General features: G+C 41.6%; 1 long non-coding RNA gene across 1 annotated transcript; it reads left to right on the top strand.

Moving 5' to 3' along the window:
- Nucleotides 1-777: 777 nt before the first annotated feature.
- On the top strand, nt 778-3026 carry LOC132459172 (uncharacterized). The gene is made up of 3 exons (XR_009526122.1): nt 778-930; nt 1061-1107; nt 1465-3026. It is a non-coding gene; the product is annotated as an uncharacterized LOC132459172 (long non-coding RNA).
- Nucleotides 3027-13733: the final 10707 nt, after the last annotated feature.

Raw genomic sequence — 13733 nt, 5'->3', positions numbered from 1 at the left:
CTGTAGGTAGGCTTGTAAGATCAGTTTTTGACTGTTGCTGACCCCTGTCACTTGTAAGTTTTGACGGCTGACCATTGCCATCCATTTCTTCCTGCACTCTTGGTCCTTGGAAGCCATACATGTGGTAACCCTTCTCGGACCGATTGGAGAATCCAAACGCTGCACAGCCAACCATGGTATGACCATTGATCTAAACCAATTTTGAATTTGCTCAGGGCTATTATAAGCATTGTAATGGCATAAAGTATAGTATATTTGCAACGTTATGTGTTAATGGATTGCCCTAAGTATGTAGTGTTCCCTGCTGTGTCCATAGTTTAATCTGTTCACACAATCGCACTCACTTGTTCTTGTCACACTAATTGTTTAATAAAAAAAAATACTATTTCATTCATCCAAGCGTAATGAGTTGTTATTCTTTAATATAGTTGATACATTGTGTGGCTCATATCTTAAAATGATCATGGTAAAACATCTTGAATACTTTGATTTCAATACAGATGTAGGGTAAAAGTTAAGGTTAAGCCAGTATGCTAACACGAACGTGAAGCTTTCCCTCAAACTTAAAAACGTATCTAAGTAATACTTATAGATAGCTTTCAGTTGTCCCCCTACCACTCTAAATGTAAAACTGACATTAACAAATATGCGATAATGCCATAACAGTCAGACAAATACTTGTATGTGTTTTTTTCATTCATGTTTACCATTCAATATTGAAATCTCTGCTGTCGTCCCATAGAATAACATTGACTGCGCGCCGTGTTTGGAACTATTCAGAGTGGTAGATATAACAGAGTTGCGACACTTCCATTGGACTCCGTTGTAGCGCCTACTTCCGGGGTATGGAGCCTCGAATAGTTCCAAACAACCATTTTACGGCGTAGGAGATCATTCATTTCCATTGCTGGCCGTCGAGTAACTTCTGAGGTAAATTGATGAAATAGCTACCTCTTTTGAATTGTCAACTGTCAATTGTATTAGAGGTCCTTTTATGATGCATATACTGATATTTATTTGAATATGCACGGCGTAATTATATATATATTTGTCTTGGTAGACGACCGATTGCCTGCTAGTTTGTGAGCTCGACTTCGCCATGTGAAGGTATCTACACCAACAATTACGAAGTTCGGTAGTGAATCTAACTTTTATTTAGTTAGTTATTTATGTTGGATTACTAGGATCATTTAGGTTGATTTAAGGACGGGTTTTATGATGCGATAGCTAGTAGAAATAACAGTGTTTGTTTAATTATATCCTGGAAAGGGTGATGTTCAAGCCCTACAGATGCCACCGCTTCAACAATGCTGATTATGATGGGCGGTGAATTTAACCTGTATGGCTTTTTCGTTTTAACTTCTTGTTGACTGAATTGTTTCTCTTTCTTGGTGCCAAATTTATTCTTTTTTGTTTTACAAAAGCCCTCTCTGCTCTCCTTCTCATAAATTTTTCCTTTTCTAGTTGCCTTATTAGGTCCTCCATAGTCGCCCCATCAGTCCCTGGCAGTCTGGTCCCTGGAGCAGCTGCCCCTGGATCACCTGCCCCTGAATCACCTGCCCCTGGCAAAGTGGCCCACTTGATTGCTCTCGCTGTCTCCTGTCATGTCCTTTTCATCGCTCTTGAAATCCACCTCAATTTCTCCCTCAATCTCTAATAATTACAAGGTAATGTTGCTGTTATATGTATTTTGCCTTTGCATTTGCAACTACTGTCATCTCCAATGTAAAAAAAATAATTAAAGCGAAACATTTCTGTAATGTGAATTAAATCACCTGCCACAATCAGAAACCAATAAAATGTATAAATGGATCTACCGGCAATTGTTAATTGGGTAGAAATGTGTCGATTATCCACATTGTGTCCAAATCCTCAGAGAATCCCTGACCTCTGGTTGCTTCTTAAACTGAAAGTACAAATATGAATTATGCAATCTCATTAGGAGTGTAGTCTATCCTTGAATTACATGAAATGGGGAATATTGTTAGCTGCATGGATCATACCGAAGTTTAATTTGGTGAAATATGTGTGGTCCGTTGCACTTGGTTCTGGAGGCCCCCTCGCAGAAGGGGGTTTCCTCCTCTTCGGAGTAGGGCGATGAATGAAAACTGTTGGTACTGCATCGGGCCTCAGCTTCAACATCCCTTCTCTTTTTGTGGCAGTGAATTAGTTCAAAGTGTACCTGTAGGTAGGCTTGTAAGATCAGTTTCCATTGCACTTCAAATATCATTGAAAAGTCATAATTCTCTACACTTAGAATTATTATGCCCTTTGAAATGCTATCAAGTGTTGTGAACATTACTTACATTACATCGTTTTTGACTGTTGCGGACCCCTGTCACTTGTAAGCTTTGACGGCTGACCATTGCCATCCATTTCTTCCTGCGCTCTTGGTCCTTGGGGAAGCCATACATGTGGTAACCCTTCTCGGACCGATTGGAGCATCCAAACGCTGCACAGCCAACCATGGTATGACCATTGATCTAAACCAATTTTGAATTTGCTCAGGGCTATTATAAGTATTTTAATGGCATAAAGTATAGTATATTTGCAACGTTATATGTTAATGGTTTGCCCTAAGTATATAGTGTTCCCTGCTGTGTCCATTGTTGAATCTGTTCACACAATTGCACTCACTTGTTCGTGTCACACTAATTGATTAATAAAAAAAAATACTATTTCATTCATCCAAGCGTAATGAGTTGTTATTCTTTAATATATTTGATACTTTGTGTGGCTCATATCTTAAAATGATCATGGTAAAACATCTTGAATACTTTGATTTCAATACAGATGTAGGGTAAAAGTTAAGGTTAAGCCAGTATGCTAACACGAACGTGAAGCTTTCCCTCAAACTTAAAAACGTATCTTAGTAATACTTATAGATAGCTTTCAGTTGTCCCCCTACCACTCTAAATGTAAAACTGACATTAACAAATATGCAATAATGCCATAACAGTCAGACAAATACTTGTATGTGTTTTTTTCATTCATATTTACCATTCAATATTGAAATCTCTGCTGTCGTCCCAGTGAATAACATTGACTGCGCGGCGTGTTTGGAACTATTGAGGCTTACATGAACCACGTGACAACCACGTGACCACCCTGTCGGCGAGATTATAGCGTGTCGCAACTCTCTGCTCTGGGACGGTGATTTCGGTGACTTCCAGTGGGGATAGCCCTTTAATATGTCCATGGGATAGCCCCATGGACATAATAAAGGATGGACCACGGACTGGAAAATGGCCGCCCATTCATTCCTATGCAAACTGCTCAGTGGCGCATGGTAACAGACAGGAGCGATTTGCTTCCGCGGTATGTGGCCAGGACACGTGACCTAGTCCATGACGTACCGGATGCAGAGATCTTCTTCTTCTTCTAGTTTAGTGGCGGATCATAGTTTTTCCCCATATACCGCGACCTACTGGACTACTACACAGGAGTTTGTGACAAGGACGTTGACAAGGACAAGGACGTTGGCAAATCATACTTTAAATCATACAAATAAATTCAAAGAAAAAACCAAACTAACGAAACAAAATAATCAAAATAAAACAAACTAACAAAAGAAATGAATAAATAAAAAATATATATATATATACTTAAGGTTAAATTCTTCTAATTAGGTTAGTATCTTTTAGCTAATTTATCAGCAATTTCATTGCCATATATTCCATGGTGGGCTGGAATCCAACAGAACTGAATAACTAAACCAAGGCTTATAATATTTAAAAGAAGATGCTTTACCTCTATCACCAAATCTTCACGTATTGAATTATTTGTTATAAAACTTAGTATCTACAACCCATCTAAGAGCAGTTATTGTTGTGGCCATCTCGATTGAGTATACTGATAAAGTCACCCACTCTATATCCATATCCTTTTTCAAATTCTGGAATATATATGCCAATACCACATTGTCCTTTGGGATCTTTAGAACCATCTGCAAATATTTTCAGATATCCATAGAATGAAGTATTTAAATAACTTGAGCAGGCATTAGCAAAACTTTGCTTGGTGAGATGCTCGCTTTTTCGAAATGGAATAAGATGCAGCTGGGTAGGCGCTGAGAGGTGATGCATGAGGCATGATGGTGGCACGGCAGACAAGTAGAGGAGCATGATGGACTGGGATCTGATGAGGAAACAAAAAAAGATTATCTAACTTAAGATAAAATATACTCTGAAGTTTCCATTTTCTGCAAACAGAAGAGAAGGGGTTTAATTAAGGCTTTGTATCATTAATAAGATAGACTGTGAATAACAAACAAAAAAATATAAAAGGCCTGGCTTAGTTTAAAGCCCACTCACCACGTCAAGGTGCAGGCCAAGAGTGGGAACATAGAACAAAGACTCACATCACAAACTCAGACAGTCACAACATGTAAAAAACATAAATACATGAAACATGTACGAAGAATGCAATCAATAATTTATATAAAAGTAAATGTTTACATATCGACCAGCAACGAAGTTGGAGTAGCCTACCCAAATATTGAATTGTAATACACCAACATTGTCAACTGTCATACATAGCTAACCATAACCCTGTCTGTCATACATAGCTAAACAAGCAAATGAAAATGAAATACCTACCAACGCAACTGAAATGTTAATATCAGACAATTTACAATATTATGAAAATTACGTAGGTCTCCCATAATCATTCAGGTAATCAAGTGTGCGTGCCTGTTCCAGCTATTTCAATTATATGTGTGTTATATATCCGTGTTCAACGCCATTCATGTCAAGTAAAGGACAAATCTCAGACTTTGGAAGTTAATGGAGTTAATGGAAGTTAATTCGGAATTTAATTTAATTCGGAAGTTAATGCAGCCGTGCACTTCAAAATATGTCCATAGCATGGAGCCCTTTGTTTCAGTACGGCTCCTTTCAGCTGCGTACCCAACGTAAACTGCTAATAAAACGCTTGAGGAGGCGTTTTGAAAAGAAGAAACTTACATTTTTTTAGAACAGGGTAGAAATATAATTATGAGCCTTTGATTGATATCCAGACATTTCTTGCGGAGACACAATCCTGTTCCCCACTTGTATTGGAGTGGACGGCGATATCTACTTCTGGGCCGCATGAAATGACGGACCCCCGTCCACTCCCAGCTAAAACAGCTGCAATACCAGGCTTGGCCTCTGAGCACGGGTGGATTGCGGAAGTATATGCCTGTCCTGGGGGCGAGTTTATTTTTTGCAGGGTGGTAGCGGGAAGCTCGTGAATATTAATGAGGGAACTCATCCCTCATTGGCTGGGACTTGGCTCGCTGGGACTTTGTCAGAGGGCTTGTGAAAACAGAGGGCTTGTGAAAATCACGAACGCAAATAAATGAAACGTTGTTATAAATCAACACAAATCATTGTATCAATAGTGTGACACATGTTATACAGTAGTTGTTTTTAGACGAGTTAGCATTACGAGCTAACGTTTGTTTTGGCACTAACAGAAAGGTAGCTATAGAGTTGCCGTGTAGTAGGTGGATTGATAGGTGAAAATCAATATTAAAATTAATTTAGCCCTACGCGAAAATATTCTATGGATAGGCCTACAGATTTTATGGCCCTTCTTTCTATAATGTAATTGGTTGTGGGGTGTGGCAGAACCACTATGAACAAATAGGCCTATCAGAAATCATACGGTTTATTCTTATCCATCTACACCTAACCTCCAGCAGCTCCATCTCCTCAAAGTTGACATGGGTCTGGCAAATGTTGCAAGCTTTAATAAATCCTGCCATTATGCTCACTACTTCTAGAAACAGAACAGAATGGAATCTTAATGGAAATATCAAGACATGGATCGACAACAATTCGAAAAAAAAAACTTGGAAACAATCACCAGCTGCCGAAAGCACTGCAATGCGCTATAGGCTACATAACGTTATAAAATATAATAAATAAAAAAATGATTTACTACAGTAGCCCAGGCTGTGACACATAACAGTTTCACAGGGGCTTTTAGACGAGTGAGCTAACGTTTGTACTTACAGAAAGGTAGCTATAGAGTTGCCGTATAGGTGGGTATCATGTGTCACATTATTGCTAAAATGATTCGTGTTAATTTATAACAACGTTTAATTCATTTGCCGATGCGCTATACATAACGTTCTAAAATATAATAAATACAAAAAGGATTTACTACAGTAGCCCCCGTGACACATAACAGTTTCACAGGGGCTTTTAGACTTGTGAGCTAACGTTTGTACTTACAGAAAGGTAGCTATAGAGTTGCCGTGTAGTAGGTGGGTATTATGTGTCACATTATTCGTGTTGATTTATAACAACGTTTAATTCATTTGCGTTCGTGATTTTCACACAAGCCCTCTAAAGTCCCAGCGAGCCAAGTCCCAGCCAACAAGTCCCAGCCAATCAGGGATCAGTTCCCTCATGAATATTCACGAGCTTCCCGCTACCACCCTGCAAAAAAAAAAATTGCGTCCTGGGGGCCTGGGATAGCCCCAACGGAAGTGGGAGTAGCTTGTGGAAGAGGGGCCCTCGTTTTTCACAGTTCATTGGCTGTAGGGAGGCACGTGATGAGTCATGACTCGAGTCACCTCACGTGCCGCGCGCAAGAAGTCCGGTAGCGAAGAAGAGAAGGAGAAAGGATAACTTGGCTAACAAACCTGCCGGAGGCACACAAACGAAAACGAATCGACAACATGAATGTGGTAGATCGATAGAAAGATAGATGGATATATACTTTATTAATCCCGAGGGAAATTCAAGTATCCAGTAGCAGCATAAAACATACATAAAAACAGTGCATATGGATGTGCAAAAATACAGATATAAATAAATAAAATGTCCATTGTTGTTGTCTATTGTCCTCCCTGCCTTTACTGGGAGCTGTTGTACAGTCTGATGGCCAGGGGGACGAAAGAGTTTTTCAGTGGAGCTGGACTGGGACAGCAGTCGGCCACTGAACACACTCCTCAGCCTGGTGAAGGTGTCATGCAGAGGGTGGTGGGTGTTGTCCTGGATGGACAGCAGTTTGTCCAGGGTCCTTTTCTCTGCCACTGTCACCAGAGTCCAGCTCTGTGCCCACTACTGAGCCAGCACTCCTCACCACCAGTCTGTCCAGTCGACCAGCGTCTCTCCTCCTGCTGCTTCCTCCCCAGCAAACCACAGCATAAAAGAGCACGCTGGCCACCACAGATTGGTAAAACATCTGCAGTAGTTTTTTCCAGATGTTGAAGGACACCAGCCTTCTCAGGAAGTACAGACGGCTCTGCCCTTTCCTGTCCACCAGCATCTCCTTGGTCTTGGAGGAGTTCAGCTGCAGATGGTTGGACCTGCACCACCTCACAAAGTCCTCGACCAGGCTCCTGTACTCCCCCTCCCTTCCAACCTTGATACAGCCAACTATCGCAGTGTCGTCTGAGTATTTCTGCACATGGCAGAGCCCAGAGTTATGCTGGAAGTCGGTTGTATACAAGGTGAAGAGGACGGGAGAGAGCACGGTGCCTTGTGGTGCTCCGGTGCTGCTGACCACAGTGTCTGACATGCAGCCCTTCAGTCTGACGTACTGTTGTAATCCATGTAACCAGGAGTGGGTCCACTCTCATCTCTGTCAGCTTGTCTCTCAGCAGGAGCGGCCGGATGGTGTTGAAGGCGCTGGAGAAATCAAAAAACGCAATCCTCACAGTGCCTCTCTCCCTGTCCAGATGAGAGTGGGCCCTATGGAGCAGATAGAGGATGGCATCCTCCACGCCCACCTTCTCCTGGTATCCAAACTGCAGTGGATCTTTTGCGTGGTGGACCTGGGGTCTGAGGACATGGAGCAACAGCCATTCAAATGTCTTCATAATGTGTGATGTCAGTGCTACTGGTCTGAAGTCACCCTGCTCCCTGGGGTGTTTTTCTTAGGAACCGGGAATAGACATGAAGTCTTCCAGAGCACTGGAACCCTCCCCAGCTGCAGGCTCAGGTTGAAGACATGCTGGAGTGGCTCCCCCAGTTCAGCAGAACAGGCTTTAAAGGTCCCATGACATGAAAATCTCACTTGAGGTTTTCTAACATAAATATGAGTTCCCCTAGCCTGCCTATGGTCCCCCAGTGGCTAAAACTTGCGTTTGGTGTAAAACGAGCACTAGCTGGTCTGCTCACCTTTGAAAAAACGGAGGCTCAAGCGCGCTGATTTGGAATGTCTTTATTTATTAATTTATTAAAGCATCTAAGCTCCTCCCCTTACTCTGCCTGGCCCGCCCAGAGACGTTGGCCCGCCAATGAGACACGACCGTGCGAGCGCCACATGTGTGTGTGTGAATACACACACTGTTACGCAAGTGTTTCTTGTCGGTTCTTTGATGTCTCTTCTATTTCCACAACGAGACTGTAGTGGGGGTTATTTGAGCCATGGTTGAGAAGGAATTGGGGGAAAGGAACTTTGGCTTTGACTCGCTGAAGTACATGAACTGCGACATGGCGCCGGTTGCCGCGAGGCACCATCGCCACAGCGGGCAGCCGGCAGCAGGCAGCGTGCGGTTCAGTCTACTTCAGATTGATGTGAAAGTGGAAGAACCAGAGACGTCGCAGAACCCTGTAACTCTGCACCACGGCTGAATTTCGGGAACGTCTTTGAATACTGTGTTAGTTGCCCACTAATACCTATATTAAAGAATACATAAAATAGCATGTCATGGGACCTTTAAGCATCCTTGGACACTCTGTCCGGGCCTGCTGCTTTCCTTGGACGAAGCCTCCTCAGCTCTCTGCTCACCTGATCCTTGGTGATGGTGGTGTGGAGGGTGGGGGTGGTGGAATTGGGGGAGGTGATGGACATGGTGGGGGTGTGAAGGGGGCCATCGCTGGTTGTGGGAGCTGGAGTGTCAAACCTGTTAAAAAACAGGTTTAGCTGGTTTGCTCTTCCAGCATCCCCCTCTCCTGTGATGCTGCCCTTCTTCTTGCAGCCTGTGATGGTTTTCATGCCATCCCAGACCTCCCTCATGTTGTTATGCTGCAGCTTCTGTTCTACCTTACTTCTGTATTCCTCCTTCGCCTCTCTCAGGTGGACCTTGAGTTCCCTCCGTACGCGCTTCAGCTCGTCTCTGTCACCATCCTTGAATGCCCTCTTCTTCCTGTTCAGGATGTCCTTGACATTACTGTTGATCCAGGGCTTGTTGTTGGGGAAGCAGCGTACAGTTTTGATAGGGACCACAACGTCCATACAGAAGTTCAGGTAGTCAGTAGTGCAGTGTGTGACCCCCTCTATGTCCTCACCATGTGCTTCCTGCAGCACGCTCCAGTCAGTACATTCAAAGAAGATTTTTTTGTGATTTTCACATACAGATGAAGCATTCTGGTTCATTCTGACAAAATAATAAAGACAAAATAGAACATTTCCTTACAAAGACGAATGGAGCCGGGGAACTGAGTTGTTTTATGTTAATTTATTTGCCTTGTAGAATTCAGCAAGATTAAAAGTGCAATACATCAATAATAATTGAGAATTATACACAAGTTAACAATCTCTCTCTGCCTCTATCTGTATGTGTGTTTGTGAGAGAGTGAGAGTGAGAGAATGTGATTCTTAAAAGGGTTGAGTGTGTTACGGACAATCTATTGTGTTGGTAACTTCACTCATAAATCTATCTACAGTCAAGTATGCATTTAGACAAATATGATAAAATATCAATATAACATGTGCAACCTTTTATGTGTGGTTGTTCAAGACACACTGAAGGCATGTCACCATAGGTTTGCAGAGAACTACATACAATATGCACACTGAAGGCATGATGCCACCATAGGTTTGCAGAGAACTATATACAATATGCACACTGAAGGCATGATGCCACCATAGGTTTGCAGAGAACTATATACAATATGCACACTGAAGGCATGATGCCACCATAGGTTTGCAGAGAACTATATACAATATGCACACTGAAGGCATGATGCCACCATAGGTGTGCAGAGAACTATATACAATATGCACACTGAAGGCATGATGACGCCATAGGTGTGCAGAGAACTATATACAATATACACTTGAAAGGGGTGGGGTGGTGGTGTGGGGGTGTGAGGGCCGCTGTAACCCAGTGTCCATCCTCTTAATGTCTTAGTTGAGAAACATCTCTCAGCTTCAGCTGTTGTCATAGGAGTAGTTATGAGAATGTTCAACAAACTCACAGTCTCAGAGAATGTCTCCTGGAGGTTGTAGCTCATGATAACCTGGTACAGTGCCAGTGCACCACAGCAAGCCTTGATTCAGGATTCTCATAGATCAGAGACAGTTCCTTCTTGAGCTTTGCCCCGTTCAGCGTGGGATATGCCTCCACAGTGGCATTCAGAGCATCAGCAGGAGATGAAGGCAGTACCTTTCAAACATAGTTCCTTGTACTAAGGTAGCACTCACAAGGTGGCCAGTGAACCCCGTTTTGTTGTGAGGCAGGATGGTGTCGCAGACCTCTTCAGACAGCCTCTGCTTCGCCTCTTCTGTCAAAGCCGTCCTTGGTCTGTCGGTTCCTGTGGCTCTTGCAGCTGGTCAGTCTCTGAATGCAAACAAACCAATAATGTGTTTGTTAGGCTGTGTACAGTACTGTAGTCTACGTGATGCACATGTTCACACTTTATCCAGTAAATAGATGTCAGCATACCTACTTAAAATGGGCAGGAATGCATAATGTTAAACACTGTTTTTTATCTATTGTGTAGGTTAACTTCACTCATAAATCTATCTACAACAAATAAAATAAAATAAAAATATCAATATAATATGGGCAACATTTTATGTGTGGTTGTTCAAGACACACTGAAGGCATAATGAGTATACCCACTTACAATGGGCAGGGATGCATAATGTTCGTGTTAAACACTGTTTTTTAAGCTATCCATTGTGCCTCGCCTAACCAGGATGTCCAGCACAGAGTAAAGCAAGCTAGATTACACCACTGGCAATATATTATAAAAAAGAACATATATTATAAAAAAGAACACAAATACATTCTCCTTTCATGCATATATTCTCATAACAAAGCTTTGCTTTGAGAAGGATCAAATTATATAAATGTTATCTTACCTAATGGTCTGCAGACTGCTTGTGAAGCTCTCGAGGGCACTTTTGAGGAAGACTGCTGCATCAATGTCCTTCTTCTGGAGCCTCTGGTACAGAATGTCGACGTGCGACCGCTTTTTTATTAATTTTGGTCTTGGAGGTCCTGATTGTTTTAATGCCAATTTATCTGAATTGGATCGTCGACTTAAAGGAACTTCTTTCAGAGACGCAACGGAATTGCACACATTAGCAGCCATGTTGAAATTAGCAAGTGACTTGATCAAAGATATCCCTTCGCGCTCTTTGCTCAGTTACGTATGACGCAAGCACGTTGGGGCGAGTCCCAAATCCCCGTTGAAAATGCATTGAAGGCTCATTTTCCGAAAAAAAAAGTTTTAACATTACAGTCAACGGAGAATCCTTGGGCGATTTTCGCCCAGAGAGGCGGGACCATTTGAAACGCGTCATGAATCTGACGATTCTGATTGGACAATGACAGATAATATGTCTAGAACACTGAAAACTACTTTTGCTGTGATAGAATTTGTTATAAAAAAATCCTCTTTCTCCCAGTTGGTAGTGCGTCGCCCAAATCGCCCCTATACACCATCCGCCCCTGCTTAAATTACTAAAAACAACGCGACACCCACGGAGCTACTGGATAAGGGTCCTGCTCGCGTCGGCGCCATGGCAACACATAGATAGATCATCTATCGATCATCTATTGGAGCACAGATTTGAGACCCTTAGTCTGGACTCTGGAGGAAAAATTAGAGGTAAAACGCCTTATGTCTTGTGCTCTTCAGTCTATTTATGTTTTTCCAGTCTTATATGTTCCCACTGCTGGCGGTGGCGAGTGGGCTTTAAACCAAGACAGGCCATTCTGAATCTTTTCTTTCACAGCTATTTTCTTTGATTTCTCCTCCAGGACACTGCTTAGGCCTATGTGAGGTGTACTCCATGGTCAAATTATATTGGGTTCTTATAGTAGCTCTTACAGCTGTTTGCAGTAGGCCCCTAGTCATTTTATTCTGAGGTTTACGGAAGCTTAGTTTAAAGTTTAAAAACTTTTAAAAACTATAGGTCCCTACTTTCATTATTGCAATGTTTTGATGTCAGCAATAAAAGATTAAAAGCTGCACTAATGTACTTTATTAATTGAATATCTGATACATGGAGAACAGTCACTTAGTTAAAAAAACAAAAAGCCCAGCATACTGAATAGTGTTAAAGTATATTTTCATTTGTAATGGTTGTGATGGCCCCAGTACCTGCCTGCTGTCATGGTAGGTCCTTGTGGGTGGAGCTGAGGGCTGAATAGAGAATGGGAAACCCCAAAGCCAGGGCTACAAACAGCATGACTAAGTAAGACCGATGAAGAATAAAAAATTGCTTTTTTATGAAAATTACTATTTTTATTTGTAATATATTAGGGCTGTAACTTTTTTCAAAGGTGAATTTCAAACTAAATTAAAATGCTCCATTATTTGTTTGGATGGATGTCTGTATGCCTGAAAAGCCAGTAGAAACACTTATAAAAGTGAAGGGGTCTAACATTTTTGTTGTATGATTTCGGCAGTTTAGCGTATGTCTGCCCTTCACAGGTCAGATGTTGAACTAGATTTTTACATACAGTCCTGTGTTGTGCAGGATAGCCGGGAGCAGGCGGAGTCAACGTCTACAAAGATCGCCACGACTGTGAAAATAAACGGTTTTGTGACGAACGTCACGAACACTAGTTCGTCATTTAAAAGAATAAAAGATATTAGCCTCCCCACCTGTTTTTTACATGTGGAAACGCCACTGCCTATGCATAACGTTGAAGCTCAGATTCAACTTTGCTTTAAATCATAAAGGCTTATTCTCTTTAATCTCTGGCTGCTGAACACTGAAGCGCACCACGGCCAAAAAAAAAAAAAAGTCCAGACCAGAACAATTACTGTGCCTCTGAACCGTTCATACGTTTAGTGGGACACTTTGCACTTTTTATTGCAGACATTTCGAATTCGATGAACATCAAATGTTTTACAATTGTAAAAAAAAAAAACACAAAAAGGGATCCAACATAGCACTAGGCCTACTTTAACTTCTTCAACATAGATGAGATTGGATCTCAAAGGTTAGAGCAGAGGGACTATTGGAAAACAGGAGGCTGAGTTTCTACTTCCTAACCGCAATCGAAACAACGTTGTTGTAGGCCTACCTGTCTTCAGAACAATTTATTTTTTTCCATCATTCGGGCTGTATTAGATGTTAGGATAAATATGAACTAAGACACAAATCCAATGCAACAATAATCGTGTTTTAGTTCAAACATATTAAATGATATAGGCCTATTTGTTTCGATTTTAATAGGCCTACATTTTATCATAGGCCTATATAATATTGAGGTAGCCTATTAATAACAATATCTCTCTCCTATTCTCTATTGATATTTCTGTATGATGCTCTCACGATAAAGATTTACTTTCATATATTTGAAATTAATGTTCGTATTTTTGTGGGACTCGTAGGCTATAGGCCTATATCATCTATAGGCCTAGCAGGATTTATGGAAGTTACAGCACTGATGTCGCAACCCAGCCTCACGGAAATCACGTCATTTAATCTATTCAATCGTGATCTGGGACACTTGATTTCAATTTTTTCGTGACCAAAAGAAGCACAAATTTCAAACTCATTCTAAAAAGAAGAGCTACCATTTTTTTCTGTCGCGGTTTGCCGAG

This window comes from Gadus macrocephalus, chromosome 6 (assembly GCF_031168955.1).
Source record: "Gadus macrocephalus chromosome 6, ASM3116895v1".
NCBI classification, from domain to species: Eukaryota; Metazoa; Chordata; class Actinopteri; order Gadiformes; family Gadidae; genus Gadus; species Gadus macrocephalus.
The sequence above is the reverse complement of the archived record's forward strand: the minus strand, read 5'-3'. Positions and strand labels throughout refer to the sequence as shown.